Source organism: Cryptomeria japonica, chromosome 8 (genome assembly GCF_030272615.1).
Source record: "Cryptomeria japonica chromosome 8, Sugi_1.0, whole genome shotgun sequence".
NCBI lineage: Eukaryota > Viridiplantae > Streptophyta > Pinopsida > Cupressales > Cupressaceae > Cryptomeria > Cryptomeria japonica.
The window spans coordinates 446,181,834-446,208,948 of NC_081412.1; positions in this window are offsets into that span (position 1 = coordinate 446,181,834).

Consider the following 27,115-nt stretch of genomic DNA (forward strand, 5'->3'; position numbering starts at 1 on the left):
ATTATTTTCAAAATGATGAAGCTATAGCTGAATTGTTTGAGCTTCAAGAAGGGATACCACTGGGTGATCACAAAGAAGGGTTCACTATAGATTTGGATGCTACAACATATTTTGGGGAGCCAAATCCATCTTCTAGTAGCAAAAATAAAAATAAAGAAAAAAGAGAAAAAAATGGGTCTCCTAGTGAAAACCGCAAGGCACCTTTAGACCATGGAAAAATGAAAAAGAAAAGACATATCTGAGGGTCAAAAACTTTTTGAGGCACCTGAGGATGGAAGACTAGACATACCCTCATCACATTAGGAAAGATCTCCACTGTTGGTAGAAATGACACAAGAAATTAATCTGGGGATAGATGACAATCCCAAAATCATCCACTTTACAACCTCTTTGACGAAACAAGAAAAAATAGATTTCATCAATTTTTTCCTAGCAAGAAATAAATTTTGCACGGTCTTATGCAGATATGTCGAGACTCGGTCCTAAATTGGTCCTTCACCATATACCACCACAACCTGGTGCAAAACCAATTAAATAAAAGTTGAGGAAAATACATCCCCAGATCGCATTGCTAGTCAAAGTTGAGCTAAAAACAATTGTTAGATTTGGGCTTCATCAGACGCATTCACTAGCAAAGTGGATTTTAAATTTAGTCCCAGTTAGTTATCCTACTAGGGGCATCAGAAAATGCATTGACTTCAATGACTTAAATAAATCATGTCCTAAAGATTACTTCCCTTTAATAAACATTAATATCATATTGGACATGACAACTAGTAATTAAATGTTATCATTGATGGACAAATTTTCTAGCTACAATCTAATCAAAATAGCTCTTGAGGATCAACAAAAAACAACTTTCACATGTACTTGGGGAACATATTGTTGGAATGTGATGCTCATTGCCCTTAAACATGTCAGAGCTACCTATCAAAGGGCAATGTCAATAATCTTTCATGATTTTATGCATACGTTGATGGAAGATTTTGTAGATGACTTGTTGATGAGGGCAGAACCCGAGACACGAAAAACACAACAATTTGTGATAAAATATTATATTATTACTATTTCAAAACTATCTTCATACATGCAAAAGAAAACAAGAGGAATAAATCCTCACAAGCTGTAATAGATTACAACTTATAGAATGTTCTGGAAAACCCCATTCTCAGAATCCAACTTTGCTACCCAAAAACTAACTTACAAGTTTTCCCAAATGGGTCATAAATAGCCTTCCTATGGTTTGGAGTGAAAATTACAACTTGAATTTTGAAATTTCGTGGACAAGAGCCCAAAATTGAAATTGGAAATTTGAAAATTGAGCCAAATTCAAAAATTGGAAACTTTCTGAAAAGTTGTCCAACTTTCGACAGCCATAAGGTTTTGATCTGGTGATCGGAATGATGCACCATTTGAACCATCGGAAATCTCTCTAAGTGAAGAATATGATGTGAATTCTCTCTACCAATTTCCACCATTTTTGGAGCCATTTGGGGCCATTTAGTGCCTCAAATCTTACTCAGAATAATTTTTATCAGTTTTTTGGGAAACTAAAATTGAATAACTTTCAAACCATATATGATCTTGCCCTGATTCTTTTTCCAAAGTGCTTATTTTTTCGTTCTAAAGCTTTCCGCAGATTTCTGTGTCCAATTGCCTTCAAATTAAAGCTTTCTAAAATTAGCAGGTTGGCTAAAAAAATAACAAAACAATTTTGAAAGTTGGAATCTATTATTTGTCCAAATGGGTATCCAGAAATGCAAAAACATTAAAAGAAAACTATTAAAAAGAATTTTTTTGTTTGGGTGATGCAAGATTGCCCTTACACCACCGGATGCTCCTGCATTAGACACCCGAGGTTGTTTGAGAAGTGACCATGTCACGTCTCTGTTGGTTGAGGAAAACCCATATGGCCAACCTCTGTCTTGGACAAGCATGATGAATCTTCAACAGGTCTTCCCCTCAATTTCACAAGATATTCCTCATACTGCCTGGTTCTGGTACTAATTCCAATACGGCTATCCAAAATTACTTTGATCTCCTCCTTCTCTGAAGTAGGTGTAGGGATTTTACATTGTTCTAACACTGGTTCCTTCTTTGTGCCACCTTCATGATATTTTGTTAAGTCTACAATGTTGAACACAGGGGAAATTATAATTCCATCTAGCAACTCTACCTCATATGTGTTTCATGAACCATGCTTCTTCAAAATATTGCAGGGACCAAACTTCTTCATCTTCATCTTATTGTATGTTCCCACTGGGAACCTTTCTTTCCTCAAATGGACCATCACCTCATCACCAATATGGAACTCCTTATACCTCCTTTTATGACTTACCTTCACCTTATACTACAGGTTCATCTTGTTAATGTGCTACTTCACCTCTTCATGTATATTCTTGACTTGTTTTGCAAAGTCTTCCGCTTCGAGACTTATATGTTTCTCCTGGTCCATCTTCCTTAATTATAGAGTAGTCCTTGGACTTCCTCCATATACAATTTGGAATGGTGATCTACCAATGCTCCTATTGACAAAATTTTTATAAGAAAATAATGCCTGTAGTAAGATTAGATCCCATCCCTTGGGTTTATCTCCTACCAAGCATCTCAATAGGTTACCCAAACTCCTGTTCACTACTTCAGTCTGCCCATTAGTCTGTGGATGGTGTACATAACTGAACTTCAACTCTGTTTTCAACTTCTTCCACAAGGTCCTCCAAAAGTATCCAACAAACTTGGTATCATGATCTGAAACAACAGTTTTTGGTAGACCGTGTAGTCTCACCGCCCTCGTAAAGAATAAATCAGGAATGTGACCAACATCATGGGTCTTCTAGCATGGAATGAAATGTGCCATCTTTGAAAACTTGTCAACCACCACAAACACTAAATCATTTCCTCTCTATGTCCTTGGTAAACCTAGAACAAAATCCATGCGTATATCCTCCCATAGCCTCTCAGGTACAAGTAATGGATTATATAGCCCTGTATTCTGACTTACTCCTTTAGCCAACTGACATACTATGCAACTTTGCACAAATTCCTTCACATACTAGCCAATAATAGTGTTAACCAAAATGGCAATAGTCTTATCTTGACCAAAATGTCCTACCATTCCTCCACTGTGCTTTTCCTTGATCAAGTTCTCTCTCATTGAGCTCCTTGGAATAAACAATTGGCTTCCCTTAAACAACATGCCATCTTGGATTATAAAATTCAACCACTTTGTCCTATCCAAAGTAATAGGCTCCTTGCAAGCTTTCCAAGCCTCTAAAAAATAAGGATCCTTAAGATACAAAGTCTTGATTTCATTGAACCCAGCCACTTCAAGCTGCATTTTTGTCAACAAAATCTGCCTCCTGCTTAAGGCATCTACAACTTTGTTAGACCTCCCACTCCTGTGCTTCAAGAAAAAAATGGAACTACATAAAAACTCCACCCATTTCAAATGTCTCGGGTTGGCTATTCAAGTACTACAATGCTTGATGCTTAGTATACAAAACAAATTCTTTTTTCAACAAATAGTGTCTCCATTTCCTCAATGCTTGAACTATTGCATAAAATTACTAATCATAAAGAGAATACTTTTTCTTTGCATCATTTAACTTTTCACTAAAATATGCAATGGCTCTACTTTCTTGGCTCAAAACAGATCCAATGGCATTACCATTGGCATCACAATCTACCTGGAAAACCTTATTGAAATCTGGAAGGGCTAAAATAGGTTCTTTGTCATTTTCTTCTTCAAGAGATCAACACTTTTCGTTGCTCCAATGCTCCACTTGAACTCTTTTCTATCAACTCTCATTGTTTCAGTCAGGGATGCACAAATACTATTAAATTTTTTAATGAACTTTCTATAAAAGCTAGCCAAACCATGGAAAGACCTCACCTCAGTAGTAGTCCTTAGGGTAGGCCATTCTGGAATAGCCTTCACCTTCTTTGGGTCCATTTCGAAACCTTTTGTTGAAACAAAAAACCCCAAGTACACACTAACTCCTACTTCAAAAAAATACACTTCTTCAAATTAATCAATAATTTCTCCTCTCTCAGCTTCTTAAAAGACTCTACAATTATGCATTAAATGTTGATCCTGTGTCTTACTGAAAATCAAAATATCATCCAGACAGACAATAACAAACTTGCCTATAAATTATTTTAGTACCTCATTCATAGGCCACATGAATGTGCTCGGTATATTGGTAGCCCAAAAGGAATGACTAACCACTCATACAAGCCCTCTTTGGTTTTAAAGGTGGTCTTCCATTCATCTCCTTCTCTAATCCAAATTTGGTGATATCCACTCTTTAGATCGATCTTTGTAAAGTATTGAGTTCCACTCAAATAGTACATAAGTATATCCATCCTTGGTACGGGAATATGTACTTGATTGTGATCTTGTTTATGGCCCTAGAGTTTGTACGCATACTCCCCTCCCTATCCTTCTTTGGTTCTAGTACTTGATTGTGATTGTGATTGTGATTATGATTGTGATCTTTCTAACTGGCGGTAAACCCTCAAACACATTATCAGGCACTATGTCTTGAAACTCATTCAACAAAGTTGAAACTTCTATAGGCACCTCTTTACTATCTTATTTATCCACTCTAGGGATTAAAAAAAACACACATGCTCATGTTTATTCCCCATCATGTGTGATTTAGGACCCTCAATTCTTGATTCGGACATTCTAGTCCTTTTTTCGGTCTTTTAAGTTAGTTTTTGTTTTTGGTGTAAATCAGGGTTACAAACCTGAATTACACTTCCCTTTCAAAATTTTAAGGTGCAGTGCAAATTGGGTTTGTGGCCATGATTTACACCACTTCATAGCCATTTGAACTTGTGTCAAGTGTCAGTTGTGTTTACAAACCCGAACTACACGTAAAGCCTTAGGAATTTTTAAGTCCTCCTATTTTTTGTGCGAGGTGAGGTTGTAACCATGACTTACACCAAATCTTCCCATTTTGATGCAAGGTGGGATTATAACCCCAACCTGCACCAAGTAGTGCCCATTTTGGTGTAGATCAGGATTGTATCCTTGACCTACACCGATTCCTCTCAAAATAGTGCAAGGTGGGGTTATAACCCCGACCTACACCGAGTCCTTACCCAACGATGCATGTTGGGGGTATAACCACAACCTACACCATTTTCTTTGCATTTTTTCCAAGTGCTAAGTGTTGGTGCGAATCGAGGTTATAACCCCGACTTGCACCATATTTCCTTCTTAGGTGTAAATAGGATTTATAACCCTGATTTACACCAAAGATAGTTTTTCTTCCCTTTGTTTTTGCATAAGTGCAAATCGACCTTATAAGTCCAATATACACCTTTATGATCATTGAACCTCTCCAAATGCAAATCGGACTTATAAGTCTGAAAAGCACTTCATGAACCACATCTTTGTTCTTTTTTGTCCAACTCTAGGAATTCTTCAAATCTATTTCTGCAACTCCACTCGAGATGTCAGATTCAACACATTAGGACCAGATGATTGTGAAATACAAGCTACCTTGTGACAATATGAAGATTTCTTGAAGCAAAATGGAGATAATGATGAATAAGATGAGGCTCCAGACACTTAGTTATTTTTATGCATCTTTAGTCTAGTGTCATTTTGTAATCTCAATTGACACTTCAAGTGTCATTTTGTATTCAAGTTTTACATCCAGAACTTGCACGTGTCCTAAGTCAAATTGAACTCTACCTTTGATTTGGTCATAAATGAGTTGTAACTTTCCTAGTATGATGTTGTACCTCTCCTCTATATATATGAGGTTGCTCTATTAGGAATCTTTAATATATATGCTAAAACTTTGTCGAACTGAAGAGAAAAAGTGAAACTTTGTGTTCCTATTGTTATTTTGCAAACTTGATCGAATAAGAAGAAATCTTTGGCATCCAAACTTTATGTTGGATTCATTTGTGGTTTATGGTGATAGTGTTCTTATGTCATTCTTATTGTAAATTCTTGTTTTTCTCAACTAAAGGTGTTGTTGAGGAAATATTGTTAAAGAGTAGAAATAAATTGTTGGTTCGTGGACTTTGTGTCATATTTCAGCTTTTGTTTATTAATATTAATAGAAGGAGATAATAGCTTGAATACTTTAAGCTTCATATTATTATTCCAAGAAAAGATTATCAAAGTTGTAACAAGATATCAAGATAGAGACTATGTGCTTTTCTTTGTTATATGAAGTACACAACTATGGGTTACAGAAGTCATATGTAAAAGGTTGATAGGATTATAGTGATGACAAGATTTTGAGCTTGAACATTGTTTTCCCATCCCATAGAAGCAACAAAAGACTTTGGGCCTTTATGGAAACTTTGCTTCTTTACTTATTTGTATTTTGATCATTCCTACATTTTGAGTTAATTTGTAACATTGAAATTGTAAGAATTATTGCTGCTCTATATTGTAAATTATTTTCTGAAGAAAGAGGAAAGAACATCATCTATTCTAAAAAAGAGAATAGAATGATGTACTACCCTTGTTTAGATTAGAAACTAGAAGTTGTATTTTAAATAGAGTAGTAGGTGAAAGGGGGGAGAATCCCCTTAGAAATTAGGAGAGATTTAATCTCACGTACTATGGTTGAAACCACAATTTTTTAAACTCATCTAGTTTGCAAAATTTCAACCAACTATTTTTGGCAACTCTTCTACGGATACGATACACATCCAAAGGCCTCATGCTTTTGGTTGAAGTATACCAGTATCCTATTCATTGTAATATTTGATCTTGTAATTTGTCAAGCTTTCACCAAGGACATGTAAAATGGCCACTCAAGATCCTTGGGGGAATGCTTTTGGTCCATTGAATCTAACTCCACCTCCACATTCTCTTCCTGATGGCTCACGGAAGAATATTCCCAAATTCTATTGGAATAGCACACAACATCCAGATAAACATATTTCTTCTTTTTACATTGCATGCGATGTTCTCGGGGTTGAACATGAAGATGTTTCAGTGAGGTTATTCATCAAAACACTCCAAGGTGTTGTTGTTGACTGGTTCTACCATCTTGCACCACAAACCATCACCAGTTGGCAGATACTGAGAACAAAGTTTGAAGAGAGGTTCAAGCCTACAGAAGATGTGCATGCATTGTTATTATAGTTGTCTCAAATGAAAAAAGAACCATAGGAACCCATGTAGGAGTTTGTGGCTAAATTTAACAAGTTGTCTAAAAAAAATCCAACTGTGGCTCAACCCATTGTTGAAAATTTTAAGTGCTTCTTCATCAACGCTTAGTTGCCTGAGGTGATTTTCTTGTTGAAAAAGGAGGTTTTGAGAGACCTTACAGCTGCGCAAACCTTATTAGTTGATATTGAAGATGATCTTATCCTTGCGAGTAAGATAAAGATAGAGCCAAATGGGTGCAGAGAAATTCTCCTTTGGAATCATCGTCTACCAAGAGAACAACTCCCATGGTGCACAAGCTAGCTAATGAAGTGTTAGCCCTTAAGAAGCAGATATCACAAGGTTCTTATTTTATCACTTACAGAGATATCCCAAGAACTTATCCAAATATTGCTTTTGATCACGTTGTAGGAAATCAGAACAACCTTCCTCCACCACCATATAAGCTTGCATTTGAGCCACCACCAACAAATGGAATAGTGGAGAGCTTTGAATCTTAACAAAGTGATCTTGCTAATCTCTTCCAAGAGGAGGAAGCAAACATAGTTGGGGAATCTCATATATGGTTAGTGTGTTATCAAGGGGCTGTTGAGAAAAATACCATGGGGAATAGCAAGCAAAATGATGAAATCCACTTTCCCAGAATATCGATAAAGGAAGGTCATCACATCATGAGATGTGAAATTATGGACATGCATGAAGGTACCATTCAAGTTGAACAAAATGAGAAGAATGCATATATATTTCAAGGTCATGAACTTGGACATATTATGTGTGAAGAAACTAGCAAGGAACTTGATGGAGACCTTTTTACAAGCACAATGGAGGAGTTTTGTTCAAGTCTTGATGACAATTCTCTTAAATCTGAAGTTTGTGAACAACATGATGAAGTAAGTGGTGAAATCATGTTTTCATTTGAATTGCATGATGAAATTCATCCCACTCAACATGAGGTTATGGTTGAGGAATTAGGTGATAAATGAATAGCAGGCAAGAAGAGCTCAAATTTTGTCCTGTCAAGGGGATGTCCTATAAGACATCTAGCTTGGTTAGAAGTTAGCAAGATGTAAAAAATCGCATGAGGACACATATGAGCATGGAATCAAGCATGCATTTGTAGTTGATTAGGAGCAGTCATGGTTAATTTATTCACTTTGGAGCAACAATACGTATGATCAACTTGAGGAGGCATGTGTATTTGTTCATTTCTTCCAAGACGCGGTGCATCATCTCATTGTACTATTGTTTGTGCTTCATCTACACTTGGAAGTCTATGATCGTGTCAAACATGGCACCTTGTTGAAGAAGGGAAACTACTTTGGAGTACCAATTAATGGATTCATTTGAAGGATTTCTTGTTGTTGGTTAGTCTTTAGGTTAGGTTAGTTTCCTTTTCCAATAAGTGCAGTTGCACAAAGTCGAGTCTTCTTTCAGTAGGTTGTTTTTAGTTGTCTTTTCATCCTCTGTCTTTTTTTGCTTGAATCTATAGCCCAATGAATGATAAAATCACTCAGAGTTCTATATTCTTCTCCCTTCAATCATTCCAGTGATTGAACGAAGTTCCCCAGTCAAAGCCAGTTGTTGTCCTTGTTTTTGGCTAAGTAAAACAAATAGGATAACCCCTACAAATTTTATCCAAATTGTAGTCCATGTGATGTAAGCATGATTTTGAGGTAGTATTTATCACCCCTCATGCATGATTTAGGACCCTCAATTCTCGATTCGGAGGTTCTAGTCCGTTTGGGGTCTTTTAAGTTATTTTTTTGTTTTGATGTAATTCGAGGTTACAAACCCGAATTACACTTCCCTTTCAAAATTTTAAGGTCCACTGCAAATCAGGTTTGTAATTTTGATTTACACTTCATAGCCATTTGAACTTATATCAGGTATTGGTCGGGTTTACAAACCCGAACTACACCTAAAGCCTTAGGAATTTTAAAGTCCTCCTATTTTTGGTGCAAGGCAGGGTTGTAACCCCGACTTACACCAAGTATTCCCATTTTGGTGCAAGGTGGGGTTATAACCTCGACCTACACCAAGTCATGCCTATTTTGGTGTAGATCAGGGTTGTATCCCTGACCTACATCGAGTCCTCTCAAAATGATGCAAGGCAGGGTTATAACCTCGACCGACACCAAGTCCTTACCCAATAGTGCATGTCAGGGGTATAATCCCGACCTACACCATTTCATTTGCATTTTTCCCAAGTGATAAGTGTTGGTGCAAATCAAGTTTATAACCTCGACTTGCACCATATTTCTTTCCTAGGTTTAAATCAGAGTTATAACCCTGATTTGCACCAGAGACAGTTTTTCTTCACTTTATTTTTGCATAAGTGCAAATTGCATTTATAAGTTCAATATGCACCTTAATGATTGTTGACCCTCTCCAAATGCAAATCAGACATATAATTCTGAAATGCAGTTCATGAACCACGTCTTTGGTCTTTTTTGTACAACTCTAGGAATTCTTCAAATCCATTTCTTCAATTCCACCCCAGATTGCAAATTTAGAACATTGGGACCAGATGATTGTGAAATATGAGCTATCTTGTGACAATATGAAGATTTATTGAAGAAAAATTCAGACAATGATGAATAAGATGAGGCTCCAGACACTTAGTCATTTTTATGCCTCTCTAGTCTAGTGTCATTTTGTAATCTCAATTGAAACTTCAAGTCTCATTTTCTATTCAAGTTTTTGCATCCAGAACTTGCATGCATCCTAAGTCAAATCGAACTCTACCTTTGAGTTTGTCACAACTTAGTTTAACTTTCCTAGTTTCATTTTGTACCTCTCCTCTATATATATGAGGTTGCTCATTATAATTTTTATTGAGAATCTTTAATCTATATGTCAAAACTCTGTCGAAGTGAAGAGCAAAAGTGAAACTATGTGTTTTTATTGTTATTTTGAAAACTTGATTGAATAAGAAGAAAGCTTTGGCATCTATATTAGATTCATTTGTGGTTTATGGGTGAGAGTGTTCTTATGTCACTTATTGTAAATTATTATTTTGCTCAAGTAAAGGTGTTGTTGAGGAAATATTGTTAAAGAGTAGAAACAATTGTTGGTTTGTGGACTAGGTGTCATATTTCAGCTTTTGTTTATTAGGATTAATAAGAGATAATAAAACTTGAAGACTTTGAGCTTCATAAAGTTATTCCAAGAAAATATTATCAAATTTGTAACGGGATATCAAGATAGATACATTATGGTTTTTTTTGTTATTTGAAGTACACAACTATGGGTTACAAAAGTTATATGGAAAAGATCGATAGGATTATAGTGATTACAAGAATTTGAGCTTGAACATTGTTTTCCCGTCTCAAAGAAGCAATAGAGGACTTTGGGCCTTTATGAAAACTTTGCTTCTTTACTCATTTGTGTGATCGTTCCTATGTTTGAGTTAATTTGTAACATTGAAATTGTATTACTTATTGTTGCTCTATATTGTAAATTATTTCCTAAATAAATTGGAAAGAATAACATCTATTCTAAAAAAAAGAATACGATGAGTTAATTTGTAACATTGAAATTGTATTACTTATTGTTGCTCTATATTGTAAATTATTTCCTAAAGAAATTGGAAAGAATAACATCTATTCTAAAAAAGAGAATACAATGATGCACCACCCTTGTTTAGATTAGAAACTAGAAGTTGTATTTTAAATAGAGTAGTAGGTGAAAGAGGGAGCCTTCCCTTAGAAATTAGAAGATATTTAATCTCACATACTATGGTTGAAACCAAAATTTTGTAATACTGTATAGTTTGCAAAATTTTCAACCAACACCATCAACAAAACATATTCTAGCACTGCTACATACCTTTTCTTCCACCTCCTTCACGGGATTCAGCTAATGGCAAACTCCATCCTTTGTTAAGGTGTAGGTATTAGCATGACCATCATGTACAACATGCCTATCAAACTGCCATGGCCTCCCTAACAATAGATGACATGCATCCATGGGTATGATGCCACGGAGTACCTCATCCTGGTAATTGCCAATCTTGAATTTCACCAGGCACTTCTCATTAACGAAAACTTTTGGTCCTTCTGCAACCAAACAATCCAATATGGATTTGGATGTCTCTCCATCTTCATCCTCATCTTTTTGACCATCTCTTCAGATACCAGATTATCAGTGCTTCCACTGTGAATAATCTTATCACAACACTTATCTTAACATTTGCATCTAATGCAAAATAGACTCTTCCTCTAATCTAGTTCTTTCTCCTCATTAATCAAGGTTCTCCTGACAACTAGGGCTTCCTCCCTTTTAACATCATTAGAATGTTCAAACTGGGCTTCTTGATATGCACGTGCAACTCGTGCATGGCCTTCATTTCTTATGTTGGTCCTTCCTTGGTGTTGCAGACTTTCATAGGCTCAATGCCCTTCTTCACCAAATTAGAAACACATTGCTCTGAAACCACCTCTCCTGGATCCTTTTCTAGGTTTTACTCTTCCTCTTCCTTGTTATTCACCATTGTTCTGATCATGGGGGTGATAGAAATTATCACCCTTTTGATTTCGAATAGTACCCACATCTTCATTTTTCTTCTGATCCTCATTTCGATTCCCAAAGGATATTCCACCACCTCTACTGCCTTGACCTTTCCCTTTTTGCTTGCCTTCAAATCTCTTATTTAGTTTCTCATCCACCTTCAAATGAAATTGATAAGCATCTTCAATATTGGTCATCCTGACTAGACTCGACTCTTCTTGAATACTTGGTCTTAACCCATTAAGGTAATGGGCGAATTTCTCCTTGTTGGCCTTTGAATGGCTTGTTCTAATAATTATTTTGTAAAATTCCTTCATATACTCCTTAACAAACTTAGTACCTTGCTTTAATCCTTGCAATTTCTTCAGCAGATATAACTCATAGTCCATTGAAATGAATTGCTTCTTCAACTTCTCAACCATCTTATCCCATCTGGTGATCTTTCCCTTTCCTTTTCTATTTATTTCAAGTTAGACCTCCTTCCACCAAATTTTGGCATGACCCTTCAACTTTTTTTTGCAAACTTGACCCGTTGTGGGTCCTTTATGTCCTTGTACTCAAAATATTCCTCCATCTCATTAATCCAATCGATCGACTCTTATGGATTTAGATTTCTGAAATAATTGGAAACTTTAATTATAGGTCTCTTCCCGATTTGGGAAATGTCTCTTAACAGTCGAACTTGATTTTGATCCACTGCTTCTTCTACTTCCTCCTCAAATGTATCTTCAATCTCTTATTCATCTTCACTTTCTTTGGCTCTTCTCGGATTAAACCCTCATCTCAGCTCCTCTTGCAATACATTGATTTGTCTCTGGAGGGTCCTAAAACCCTCATCTACAAAAGCATTTCTTCCACCAACATTTCTGCTACGAGCATTTATGCCACCATGCATCACTCTTGGAGGCATCTTAACATCAAACCCACAACCACAAGTCCTGGTGTGAATTGCCTGATGTTCAGCGATATGTTCACACGCTCAAGAGCAACTTGCTTTGATACCACTTGATGAGGGCAAAACCTAAGACACAAAGAAATGCAACAATTTTCAACAAAAGATTATATTATTATTGATGCTCTGCAAAAAGGATTAAAAAATCTATTTGATGGCAACACACACAAGAGCACAAGAAACAAACGTCAGTGTTAGCAACAAAAGGTTATCCTAAACAGGCATATCAAGAGAGATATTAAGCATGAAATAGAAAGCATATGAACATAGAATAAAAGAGCTAATCAAGATGCTCATAGTTGCTCCTCCCTTGTTCCTCTCCTCTCCAAGTCCCGAATGAGTGTAGCTCTTAGCTTTTAGCACTAGCCATGGATGCCATATGGAGATTCAAGATGGTTGAATATGATAAACAAATGCTATGCAAGTGTAGATAGTGATGCTATGAGAAAGCTTTATGCTAATGCTAGTATAACAACAATACTCTAATGCTTCCTCTTTGCTTGAGGAGAAGGGTTCTATTTATAGAAGAAATGGGGAAATGAAGGGTTAAGATTGATTAATCTTAACAAGGGTTAGGATTGAAAGATATTCAATCCATGTGAGACTTTCAACCCAATCCCATGTTGACAAGTGTCACCATGGGGAGTCTTGAGATGAGAGATAAGGAGCATTAAATGCTTGAGGGGACATGATGGTTACCCTAGTCAAAGAAATAAATACTTTGAAGAGACACATGGGTTATATGAGGGTTAAGTTAGGGGTCAAAGTCCTTAACCATGGGTGCAAGTGGAATTAACCATTAATGGTCATGTAAGAGCCATAAGTGGTTTGGAAGACTTTAGAGGTTAATTTGTTGAACACACAAAGCATTAATTGCTTTTCAAAGACTTTGGAGTCTTTGAGAAGTGACTCCAATTTGCTTAGGAATGTGACAATATTTAGGGGATGGATTAGGTTAATTAGGAAGGGTTTAGAAGAATCTAGAAGGGGTTTTAGGCATGCAAGTGGATTTTGTAGGAAAATGCAAGTGGGAGGAATTTTGGTATTTTCAATTAAAATAAAATCATTTATTTCAATTAAATGGTGTAATTTGCATTTGGGTAAATATTCAAATAAATATTAATTTATTTAAATGAGAAAAAGGAAGATAAAGCATTAAAATGCTTGAAGACTTTGAGGGAAACCATTAAAGGCTTGAAGACTTTAAGAGAAGCAATTAAAGTCTTAAGAAGACTTTAAGGGAAGCCATTAAGTTTGAAGACTTTAAGGGAAACCATTAAACGCTTAAGAAGACTATAGAAGGAAGCCAACAAGTTTGAAGACTTTAAAGCCATTAAGTTTTGAAGACTTTAAGGGAAACCATTAAAGGTTTGAGAAGACTCTAGAAGGAAGCCATTAAGTTTGAAGACTTTAAGGGAAACCATTAAAGGTTTCAAATGGGTGAGGATAAATAGGATTTTAAATAAATAATTTATTTAAAATAGTTGTGCAACTTGCATTTGTAGGAAAATACAAGTGGGTGGAGGATAAAGGTGATTTAAATAAATGATTTATTTAAAATAATTGTGCAATTTGCTTTTGTAGGAAAATACAAGTGGGTGGAGGATAAAGGTGATTTAAATAAATGTTAATTTATTTAAATGTGAGAGGTGGGATTTTGGGGGATTTAAATAAATATTAATTTATTTAAATATGAGAGAATATTTAATTAAATAAATATGATTTATTTATTTGATTAATGGTCTGAATTTGGTTAAGTGAATTAAATCAAATAAATTGAATAATTTATTTAATTAATAGGAGAAGAGGGTTAAGATGAATTAATTAAATATTTATTTAATTAATTATTAATTGATGGTTAAATAATCAAATAAATACTAAGTATTCATTTAATTAAGTGGACAGATTTATGTGACTACATTTGCCCCTCTTTGAGACGGTACAGCTTATCGCGTCGTTTCAAAGAAAGAAAAATAGGTGTGAAGAAATGCCCCATAAAATGTAAATTTAATGGGTGGTATACCCCCTCAAGAGATGGGCCGATTTTTTTTGAAAAATCGGACGATCTCTCGAAAAAGAATGAGAAGTGGAGGGGAGGTAGAATAGAAGAAATTAGCAACAACATTGAAAGAATGGAAGAAAAATAGAGTGAATACGGAGAAACAACAAGTCAGGGAGTACCCTGAGGTCATGCAAGAGATACATAGCAGATGTAGTGTGGTGTTTGGATTGATGCTATACAATTGATCAAAATTGGTTGGACAATCTGGTGCAATCGGTTTAATTGCCCCGGTCAAGTCAAAGCATGACAGTTGATGTCAGTTGGTCGCTTGGACATGATAAAGTCTGAGTAAGTGAATCAAAGTGACCTGATGTGACTTAGACAATTGATGTAATTGCCCGATGAAGTCAAGGTATATGAAGCAAAATACAAGTTGAGACGTAGACAATTGATGTAATTGTCTGTTGGATTGTGTTTGATTGGTTGATCAATTGATAGTGTGTGCGTGTGATGGATGGTTGTGGGGAATCATAGCAGCCCCTTTGAGACTAGGTCATTATGATAAATGCCTGATGTAGTCTAGGATTACCATGATCGATTACCTGTTGAGACCCGAAGATACTTGATCAGAGTATCTGTTGATAGTCTAGGTGTGTGGGAGTCGATGTATCTGTGTAGACAGAGTAACTGGCTTAATTTTGTGGATGAGTGAGGATGGGAAGCGATGAAGGGATTAGGATGATGTTGATGATCAAGATAGGGAGGGTGAGGGGGGATTTGATGTTAGATAGAAGATATGGAGGACTAGGACCGAGTCCTATGGAAGAAGATGAGTAAAATAGAGTATGCATTATTATGACTATGTATGCATGATATGTAGCTATTATGAATGTATGGATGGGTGGAATGCAACGAAATGCAATATATACGGATGAGATGGAATGATGATCCATGGTGCTTTATTTTTCATCATTGAGCTGTAAAATGTTGTAAGAAAATACAAGCAACTTGACATAAAGATTCAAGATGACCAGAGTATTTCTTACATGGATTTTATATAGCAAGTTAATACAAGCAACTTGATATAATGGATCAAGTTGACCTGAGTATTGCTTGCAGAACAGACAAGGATTATCTCCTTTCATGCATGACTTGGATCATCCTCCTTGATCTTAGGCTGATCATATCCTGAGACAAGTGCATACCGTAATAAGAGATAAAACCTTTGTCCAGTTTGGATGAGGTAGGAGGAACCAAAGAAAGAGAATTGTAGCTGCAAACAAACAATATATACATAAAGAATAAAGAATATCGATCCTTGGTAATGGTTCATGCTCATATGGTCGAGGTATACGCTGTAGTCAGCAAGCCGTAATGATCTATGACTGCATTTGGCATAAGATCACGTAGCTTGGTGAACTTCCCACGTAGACACCATTAGTACATGCCCCAGAACTTCATCGGAAATAATGTGCAAACGATACACAAACAATGTTGTAGAAACCTGATATATAAACGAATGAATTACTTCACAAATCAACCAAGTATTTGATAGCTTAACACAATTTTCTTGTCAAAGAAAATGTCATTTTGTCTTTGTTTTGGTAAGGAAGGATGCATCCTTGTTGAAGACAGTTTGATTGTTGATGTTGATTGTTTTGGTCAATTTGAGAAGTGATCATTGTGAGAGGATTTTTTCAATGCTTGTTTGGTATTTGCGCGGATGAGTATGTACAATGTGTTGCCATGTTTTTGTGTGATTTTTTATGTTTTCTGATGTTTTTGGATTTTGTTGATTGTTTTGAATGTTTTTGGATTTTGAATTGTTTTGAATGTTTGTGGATTTTGTGAGATAGTTTTAAATGAAGAACTTTAATGAATCACAAGACAATGTAGAATCCACTTCCATCAATAGTTTAAGGGAATTGCCCCCAGTTTAGACATGACTATAAAAAAGTGGGATGCAGGATGCATGTAGTACTTTCTTGGATTTGTAGATTTATAACAAGCCATGGTTGATGGATGGATGGATGTATGTATGAAGTAGATGTGATCACAACGAGCCTGAAAGATACTGGAGCCATCGTCTTTACGAGTGGCACCTGTTTACCAGGTTTTCACCAGCGCACTTACCCAAGGTGCCACCGGAGTGGTTGTTCACCATTTGGATGCATGATTTTTCTTTACTTTTTGAATGTTTTTGTATTTCTTTAGGACATTTTTCTGAATGTTTTTGGTATTTTCTGATATGCAGGGGAGCCTGATGCTCTGTACAGCTTAGGTATAAAACCATTTGAGGTGCATGTTGTTAATTAGATCTACGAGCGGTTCTCCTTCTAATGTAGCCAACTGATATGCCCCGGACCCGAATACAGCAGTGACAACATATGGGCCCAGCTAGTTTGATTCAAACTTGCCTTGATGTTCTCTGTTTGGTTGGTTGTGAGGATTCTCTCGAAGAACAAGATCACCTACCTCAAATGTATGAGGTCTAACTCAGTGATTGTAGCTTCTTCTCATGCGCTGCTGATAGGCTTTGAGATGATTGTATGCAGCTTGTCGCTTCTCATCAAGTAACTCTAAGTCCTCAAGACGTGATACTCTATATGCTTCATCATCGATTAGATTGTGCAAGGAAACCCGTAATGATGGTATCTCGACCTCAATAGGCAAGATAACTTCTGCACCATAGACCAACGAATAAGGAGTTGCACCTGTAGGGTTCGAATGCTAGTTTGATATGCCCATAGCGCTGGATTTAGTTGAACATGCTGATCACGACCGGCATCATTGACTGTCTTCTTGAGGATTCTTAATATGTTTTTATTTCATGCTTCGGCCTGACCATTTCCTTGTGGGTAATAGGGGGTGGAAAAGCGATGTTGGATGTGAAATTTCTCACAAAGTTCACGGACATCTTGATTTTTGAAAGGAAGATTGTTATCTGTGATGATGGACATGGGCACACCATATCGGCAGATGATGTAGTTGAGGATGAATGAGGCGATCTGCTTGCTAGTGCATGTATCAGGTCGCCATGAACTTGGCATTTCTTGCACTTCCTGACAAAGTAGTAGGAGTCTTTTTCCATAGATGGCCAATAGTATCCATTGCGCAGGAGTTTCTTGGCTAGTGATGGACCACTTGAGTGAGTCCCGCAAATTCCTTCATGGACTTCTTCCAAAGCCTTTGTTATCTCACCTTGTTCCAGACATCGAAGGAGAGTACCATCAAGACCGCATCGGTATAGGGTTTCGGCAATAATGGTATATCGAGCAGTTTGGCGAATGAAGGTTTTACGTTGGTTATTCGATTGGTTGGGAGGAAGGGTGTGATCGCAGAGATAGGTGTAGAATTCACCGTACCATGGGGATTCAGAACCAACAAGGTGACATATCATTTCGGATTTGGGGATATCATAAGTGGGAATCCAAAGTTGTTCTACTAAGAACTCGTAGCATGTTGAATTCTGTGGAAGATCTAGGAGAGATGCAATGGTAGCCATATTGTCAGCAACTTGATTCTGATCTCTAGGTATCTGCTCAAAGGAAATTGTAGTAAATGATGACTTTAGATTGTCCACCATTTGCTTATATTGCATGAGTTTATCATCCTTGGTCTGATATTCATCAGTTGCTTGTCGAATGACCAGTTGTGAGTCGCCATATACTTGTAGTTCTTGTAACTTCCATTGTACGGCTAGCCTGAGTCTTGTGATCAAGGCCTCATACTCTGCTATGTTGTTAGTGCATGGAAATGTGAGCCTGTAAGACTTTGGGATGCTGTCACCTTGAGGTGTGATAAACAGAATGCTTGCCCCCGAGCCATGCTTAGTGTATGAACCATCAAAGTATAGTTTCCATGGTTGTGCTATTGTGATCATGAATATCTCTTCATCTGGAAAAATGGAAATGAGAGTATGATCGCCTATGAGTGGTGCATCAGCCAACTGATCTGCCATAACTTGACCTTTGATAGTTTTACGGTCCACGTACTCGATGTCAAATTCACTTAGAATCATCACCCATTTGGCCAAGCAGCCTGTCAATGCTGCTTTGTTAAGTAAATACTTGAGTGGATCAATCTTTGCAATGAGTTGTACTTTGTGTGTTAACAGATAGTGCCTCAATTTAGTGGCTTCTAAGATTACTGCTAAGCAAGCTCGCTCAATAGGTGTGTAATTGAGTTCATAGCCCACCAGTGTGCGAGAGATGTAGTAAACAACACACTCTTTTCCTTCTGCATTATGTTGTGCCAGTAGTACACCCAATGCTGTACTGGTTGCTGAGATATAGAGTAACAATGGTCTACTTGGATCTGGTGGGATTAGCAATGGTGGTTTCATGAGATAGTCTTTAAGTGTCTGAAATGCTTGCTAGCATCGAGCATCCCACTGAAAGCAGATGTTCTTGTGTAGCAGGTGTGTGAATGGGTGACACTTATCAGCCAATTGTGTGATGAATCTGCGGATAGATTGGAGCCGTCCTTGTAGTGTCCTTAGCTGGCTGATATTCTTTGGAGGTGGCATGTCCATGATTGCTTTTACCTTTGCCAGGTCGACCTCAATACCTTTGCTTGAGACAATGTATCCTAGAAGTTTCCCGGAGGTCACTCCAAAGACACATTTCTTTGGGTTGAGTCGAACATGGTATTGTTCTAGTCTATCAAAGATTTTATCTAAGATGTGGAGATGCCCTTCTCTGGTGAGTGATTTTGCTAGTAAGTCATCCACATAATCTTCCATCATAGTATGCATCATGTCATGGAAGATGGTGTTCATTGCTCTTTGATAGGTTGCTCCTGCATTCTTGAGACCGAAAGGCATCACATTCCAGCAATATGTGCCCCATGGACATGTGAAGGTTGTCTTATGTTGGTCCTCTGGTGCGATCTTTATTTGATTGTATCCTGAAAAGCCATCCATGAGTGAAAGCATGGCATGTCCTACTATCAGATCCACTATGATGTCGATATTTGGTAGGGGGAAGTCATCCTTAGGACATGCCTTATTCAGATCTCTGAAGTCAGTACAAATGCGGATGCCCCCTTTTGGTTTGCCGACAGGAACAATGTTGGATATCCATTCTGCATAATCAATTGGTCTAATGAAACCAACATCTAGGAGTTTCTTGAGTTCTGTTTTGACTAGCACTGCAATTTGAGGATGCATCTTACGAAGCTTCTACTTGACAGGTTTGGCTCCTTCTGCTACAGTAAGGTGATGCATGACTAAATCAGGATCAAGCCTAGGCATGTCTGCATATGACCATGCGAAGTTGATCTGACGCTTCTGGAAGAACTCTATAAATTTAGGTTGTTCCTCTGGAGTGAGAAGAGATGCAAGATGTATGAGATGAGGATTTTCAGGAGTCCCCACATTGTATTCTTTGGTTTCCTCGATAAGAATCGTTGATCGTTCCTGTTGTACATTAGCAGGGAGAATGTCAAACCCTTCATCCTCAGGTGCCTCGGAGAGGTTTTCACCGTTGGATATGCTCTTTCTTTTTACTTTTGTCAGATCAAACAGTGCCACAGTGTGGTTTTCACTCGAAGATCCATGTTTTATTGTTATATTTTTGCAGCTGAAAGGTTTGGCATCCACCCCGAAGTATGCTACGCTATTAAGTTCAATGGCAAATCCAGCTTTGTGATCCCCGCTTGGTAGGTTATCCCTTAATTCCAAAAAGTCAATGATGGCCTCATCGTTTTGGAAGAAGTCAAGACATGGAGGATTTGGTTGGTTCTATTCAATGAGTTCAGGGTGGATAATGGGCATTACTTCATCGATTAGGTTAAGTGTGTTAGATGTATCAGTGAGGGTCAAGATGTTATGGTGAAGGTTGTTAATGGTACTCTCCCTGTTAGAATTAGGCGTAGGATAAGACATAAGGTTTGTGGAAGATGTTTTCAGTTCAGGAACCCAAGAAGTCATTATCTGTGCTTCTCCGTAAACAGGGATGTCTTTGCGTGGTGGAGGTAGTGATGTGTCTTCCTCATCTGAAGTGTTAAGTTGTACTGAATCAAATTCCCACTCATGTGAGTCAGTTTTTGAGTCACTTTCTAGCATCCGATTACTATACCATACTGGGATGTCTTTTGAGTTAAATACTGCAGGTGTGATTGGTTGATGTACCTTTATAGTGATCGGTGCTGCAGGGCGGTCAATGGGGATAAAAGAATATGGTATTGGGAGTATTGGCAGTGTTGACTCAGTGGCTTCTGCTGGAGCTGTTGGCGCCATAGATGCTCTGCGGGTTTTGATACAGTTGTTGCTGCTGATGATGTCTTGGATGTTTTTGTTGTTGTGGATGGGATTACAGGTTTGATTGGTGGGATGATTGGCATTGGTGATGGTTGTGTTGGGATTCTGAGCCTCGGTGGGGTAGTGGGGATGGTGCTTGATGCAGCTTTGATAATGAAAGGTGTCCTTTTTGCAATAGGCTGACATAATGGTTTGCTGGGTTTTCCTTTGAATTTGAGTTTAGGAAAGATCTCTTTTTCAAAGCCTAGGCATGTATTACCTTTGGGCTTGAATTCTGGTAGTAGAGGTTCATGTCGTCCTTGTTTGCAATATCCCAAAGCACTCTGACCATCATACCCCATTCTTTGCATAATGACGAGGCCTTTGCCATACTGCTCTGTAGGAAGTTTAACTTGCGGTATATCAGTGGTGATGGGATCTTTATAGATCCAGTCCGCTAAGTCCTCATCTTGGGTTTCTTCTTCTTGACTCTTTCCAAGGATGAAAGGCGTCAAAGCACATGCTGGCGTGATTAGTGGTTGCTGGAGTAACTACTGTGGTTTACCATGTGTTCGAGGAGAAGTGGGCATCTGTCCCACACAATAGAGTTGACTCAAGTTGTATTCCCCGGGACCTTCCTCTGCTATTTTCATCTTAAGCTTTTCTTTCTTTGGTATAGTGGTGTTTGAAGTGGCAAGAGAGGCTGGACTTATATATGATGTGGAGGAAATGGCTTCTCTATTATTAGGAATAGTAATCTCTGGTTGATGGTTGATATTATGTCAAAATGCAAAGGGGTTTGCATCACCCAGAATTGTGATCTCTACACCGTTATGTGGGAACTTGATACATTGATGGTAGGTAGATGGAACGGCATGCATGGCATGTATCCAAGGTCTTCCTAATAATAGATTGTATGGCAAAGGAAGGTCTAGAACCTGACAGATGATGTGCTTTACCACAGGGCCCACGCGGATTGGTAGTACCACAGCTCCTTTGGATGAACGCTCTGCATCGTCATAGGCTTTGATTGTGATCTTCTTACGAGGATCCACTGATTCTACCGCATAGCCCAATGTTGTGACCAACTGTAGTGTACAAATGTTTAAGCCTGCTCCATTATCGATCAAGACTCGCTTGATCCTATGTTGGTTGATAAAGCCTTCAATGTGTAGCGAAGCATTATGAGGTTGCTGGAAGGAAGAGTTGTCACTTTCGGAAAAAGTGAGACAAGGTGATGACTTTAGACTTCCAACCATTGCTTGAAATTGGTTTGTATTCAGGTTTGCAGGGACTGACGCCTCTTGGAGTGCTTGATCCAAGATAGTTTTATGAGATGGCGATAGACACAAAAACTCTAAAATGGATATAAGCGCAGGGGTTTTGTCTAATTGTTCCACAAGATTGTATTGCTTTGAGATGGAGGTGGTGCCTTGTGGAGCTGCCTTTATGGTAACTTTGCTGCGACGCGTAACAACATTGCAATTTGAGTTGGGATTTTGGAAGGTTATAGTTGCAACTTGTTCATTGGCATCATACAGATGATTTATAGTGTAATTATACGTAGCCTGTGTATAATCAGTGGTATCAGTGCCTCGCCTGGAAGTGGAAGGACCCCTTTGATCTTGTGATGGAAGTGGATTTTTGAACATCAGATGATCATTATTGGTTGTTTTTGGGTCATGTCCTTCAATTTCAATTTCTCCTTGGTCAATAAGATCCTGAATAAGATCTTTTAATCGGTGACAATTACTTGTCTTGTGTCCTCTCCCTTGGTGGAAATCACAATGTTCAATATCTCACCACCATGCGGGTTTGACCTGAGGTTCATAGTTTGATGTTTTAGGTAGAGTGAGCAAATTTTGAGAAATGAGTTGTCGCAATACTGTTTCAATGGGTTCCCCTAAGGGAGTGTATGTGCGTTTTTGTTTTTGCTGACGAGGTCTTGGTTCATCGTGAGATGTGATGTGACCTTGATTGGAAGGAACATTTGTGTTATTCTGAGGTGGAGGATTTTGTCCTGCAAATCGAACCACAGGTTGTGCATTTTGGATAGTCTGGGCATCCACAACCCCATCGTTGACGATATTCTTGTTTTTATTCCAGAAGCTTGGTTTATCACTATTGAAGCATGGGCGAGGACCATCTTTTGGTTCATTAAAGATTTTGATGAGTCCTTTCTTGATGAGTTCCCGTTCACATTTTAAACCCTTGGTGATCATATCATTAAAAGAGTCTGTGTCTTTGACATCCAGGTGAAATTCCATTTCTTCGTTTAAGTTGGAAATGAATATTTCCACTAGTTCTTGTTCAGGTAACTGAAGAGAACGTCTACTAGACATTTGGCGCCATCGTTGCAGGAATACTGAGAATAGTTCACCTGGTTTTTGTTTGGTGTTGCATAGATCAGCCATGGTGATGTCGCGTTCAATGTTATGAGAGTAATGTGCTAGAGACTTTTGGATGAGTTCCTCAAATGTTCTAATGCCACCTGGTAGTCGAGAAAACCATGATGTGGTTATTCCTCCCAAGCTTTGGGGAAAAAGGCGCATTAGGTATGTGTCTTCATATGCTACTTCGAGACAAGCGAAATGAAATTCTCGGACATGATCGCGGGGATCCCCCTTTCCTCTATATTTTTCAAATTTGGGTGTTTCGAATCCTCATGGAAAGGGTGGCATATAAAGATTCCTATCAAAAGGATAGGGACAGATGTCGTTGAGTGAGAATTGATTGGTCTTGACACCACTATGAAGTTGTTGGGTGAGATTCTCGACTTGTTGCCGCAACATCTCTATTTCAGTTGGAGGAGGAAGTGGTGGGTTACCTCAAGGAATGTTATATCTGATGGGATCTCTACCTCTTTCCTCTTCATGATGACTTTGTCTTTCTGATGCTTGTCTTAATTGGGCCAAATCAAAGTCAGAGGGGAGTTTTGCTCCTTCTTGAGCGAGCTTTAAAAAGTGAGCATCCGCATTGCTCTTGAGTATTTCGTCAAAAAGTCTGTTAAAGAGAGGGTTATGCTGAGCCCTTTCTATTGTTGCAGGAGTAGGAGTACTTGGGTTTTTGTCATTCGCATTTCCTCCAAGTGCTTCTTGAAATTCATTGAGATTTTCCTCTTCTTCTTCTTCTATTTCGATTTCTCGTTGCCTTGACTGTGATCAGGTTTGAGCCATTTTGCTTGCAAGCTGTTGTTGAAGTTGTGTGAAAATGATGATGAGTTTTTGATGAAATGAAAGGTTGATGGTTGGTGAATTGTGTTGCACGTGGATCTCTAGCACTTTTAAGGTGGATGTAACCAAAATTCCTTCTTTGAATTGCTTGTTTGTTTGATAAGTTTTGATGTGATAAGGTGTAGAGAAATTTGAGATGTGTTACAGATTTAACTACCTAGTAATGAGAGGATTCACTCATGAACTAGTTTTAACCTGCGTAGATGTGTCTCTTAGGATGAGCTTATCCTAGATGTAGAAACAATCTAAAAAATGATGTGATGCATTTGATTCAAGCAATATCTAAAAGAGAACTTGGGATAAGAACCTCTTAATGTTTTGAGAGTTGGAACGGATTGATGATGATGAAGTGATGATGTATGAGTAAGATAATGGAGGAAATGTTTTTTAACTTCAATAAAAACTTTGTCTCACAAATGGGACAAACTCTACCTCTTCTCTTTCGGGTGTTGGTGGTATTTTTCGAGCTGTGTTGTATGTGATACAGATGTTTGGGCAAAAGTTGGGATTAATCTTACCTCCTTGGTTTTTGTGATAACTCAGAGCTCTATATTGCATAAAAGCTCTGTGGTTCAAAGTCTTTGAATCAAATTCATTTATTTTGCCTTGAAGGTAGAGACGCATGTGACACAAAAAGACTCTATGTGAGACAAAGATTTGTCTATTTATATAGAAGAACTTCCTTCTTTTGATCAAAGCCTTTGAGCTTAATGGTCTTCTTTTCAAGTTGATATTCTGATGACGCTTCTTCTTTCACAAGATGTGAAGAATGGTCATAAAATTTTGACTCTTTTTTTGTTTTGCACTTTGTTTTTGGTATTTTTGTTTGTTTTTGAGAAATGTTGGATGAATACTTTGTTTTTGGGATTGATTTTCTGATTTTTCTTTGACAAGAAAACAAAGCAAGCACACAAACACAAGAATGTTGCCTCCAAAGGCACAAATGAGTATGGGTCTAGATCAACCCAATCCTTGGACTTGTATATAACCCTTCCTTTAGATGTATTTTAAGATGTATTTCCAAAGCCTGAAGTCGGCTCAATTTGCACTTGGTCTTTAAAACGAAGACACTTCAAACACTTTTTATCCCTAAGGTCAAATGGCTAGTTGTGATAAATTTAGCCCACATCTTGATATTTCTTCGACTTAGGTACTACATACCTTATGAATCCCACCTTGGCAGGTAAGGATGTGATATACTAAGTCTTGCACGAGTATAACAAATAGATGATCCCTATGATGAGGGAGTCACCACTTTTATCAAGCCACAAGTGACTTTTCAAAAAGCTATGTTTCTACTCAAGGAAATATGTATGGTGAGTATCTTGGGAGCAAAACCATCTATGCTCTTGCACTAAATTATATCGCAAATATCCTCAATCAATAGAACGGGTGGGCTACTACTTAAAGGTGTTTAGTCATGTTCGATGTTTTGGACATAAGTTCATTCTGCAGTGACTCACTTAAGAGCCTTGTAACCAGTGGTGGGGCCCATTTGTCCTTTCGGCTAGTTACACTATAGGAACAGCTATACCCAAGGCTACAGCTTTCACTCACACCTAATTTGTATAGCGGCTCGAAGGATTTACCGCTCGAGGTCGTTCCCAAGAGTATCGATCCCTTGGCAGGCCTCTTTTAAAAAGATAAAATTTGAGTGTTACTAACACTTTTCTTTTGCACCTAGGACCACGAGAGCCAAGGGAGAGGATAGTGCGTGTTATAAGTAGGACCACTCGACCAACTCTTTTGCACAAGTGTGCCAAACACAAAACTCACTCGTTCCTTTTAACTTGTCATCGCAATGATTTTCTATCTATTTGGAGATGTTGCTCCAACAATCATGGTGTTCTTTTTAATTTTCAAAGGCAATTGTTTGAGTAAACTAGAATTTGAAAATCCTGGTTAACTTAATGAAAAACATGCTTGCATAAAGTAAAATTGCTGTAAAAATGAGACAAGTTGATTGTAAATTTTATTTGCACCAAAAATGGAAGTGTGGATTGTGAGTTTTAGCTTGATGCAAGAAATAAAATTTGCCTTGTTGATTTTAAGCACCAAAAGAATTTGTTCCTAACTTTGCAAAAAAATAAATTTGCGTGTTTGTTTTTGTGATTCTTTTTAACTTTGAACAAATGTGATTCTTTTTAGAGCTCTAAACGAAAGATGTGGTTCTTTTTAAAACTCCAAATGAATGTGTAGTTGATTTTAACCCAAAAGGAAAATGAATTTATTTATCCTAACTTGAAAGACAAAGTTAGAAATATGAACAAATTTATTTCCTAAGCTAAAATTGCTAAAAAATCCTATTGTAGGGGTTAGTTAAAACCTACACAAAAGATAATTAGTTAGAAAAATCTGAATGTTTTGGTGGGCTTCTACAAGCCTAAAATTTTTGGTTTTCGGTTACAAAGAATTTTTTTACAACTCTTTGTTACAATAGCTCTACTCTGTGTGAAAATAGAAGTGCTATTTAACACGAAAGAGCAACAATATAGACAATAGCGTTAAAGTATCAATTTGCGAAGGTGCTAAATTGAGAACAAAAACGCAAGAGAATGACCTGTGTGTCATTTAAAACATTCAAAAGTTAGTAGTCTTCAAAATGATTGCTCTTTGATTCACGTCGAGTTCACCAAATGATGCTTTGCAAAAAGGATTAGAAAATTTGTTTGATGGCAACACACACAAGAGCACAAGAAACAAACGTTAGTGTTAGCAACAAAAGATTATCCTAAACAGGCATATCAAGAGAGATATTAAGCATGAAATAGAAAGCATATAAACATAGAATAAAATAGCTAATCAAGATGCTCATAGTTGCTCCTCCCTTGTTCCTCTCCTCTCCAAGTCCCGAATGAGTGTAGCTCTCAGCTTTTAGCACTAGCCATGGATGCCATATGGAGATTCAAGATGGTTGAATATGATAAGAAAATGCTATGCAAGTGTAGATAGTGATGCTATGAGAAAGCTCTATGCTAATGTCAGTATAACAACAATACTCTAATGCTTCCTCTTTGCTTGAGGAGAAGGG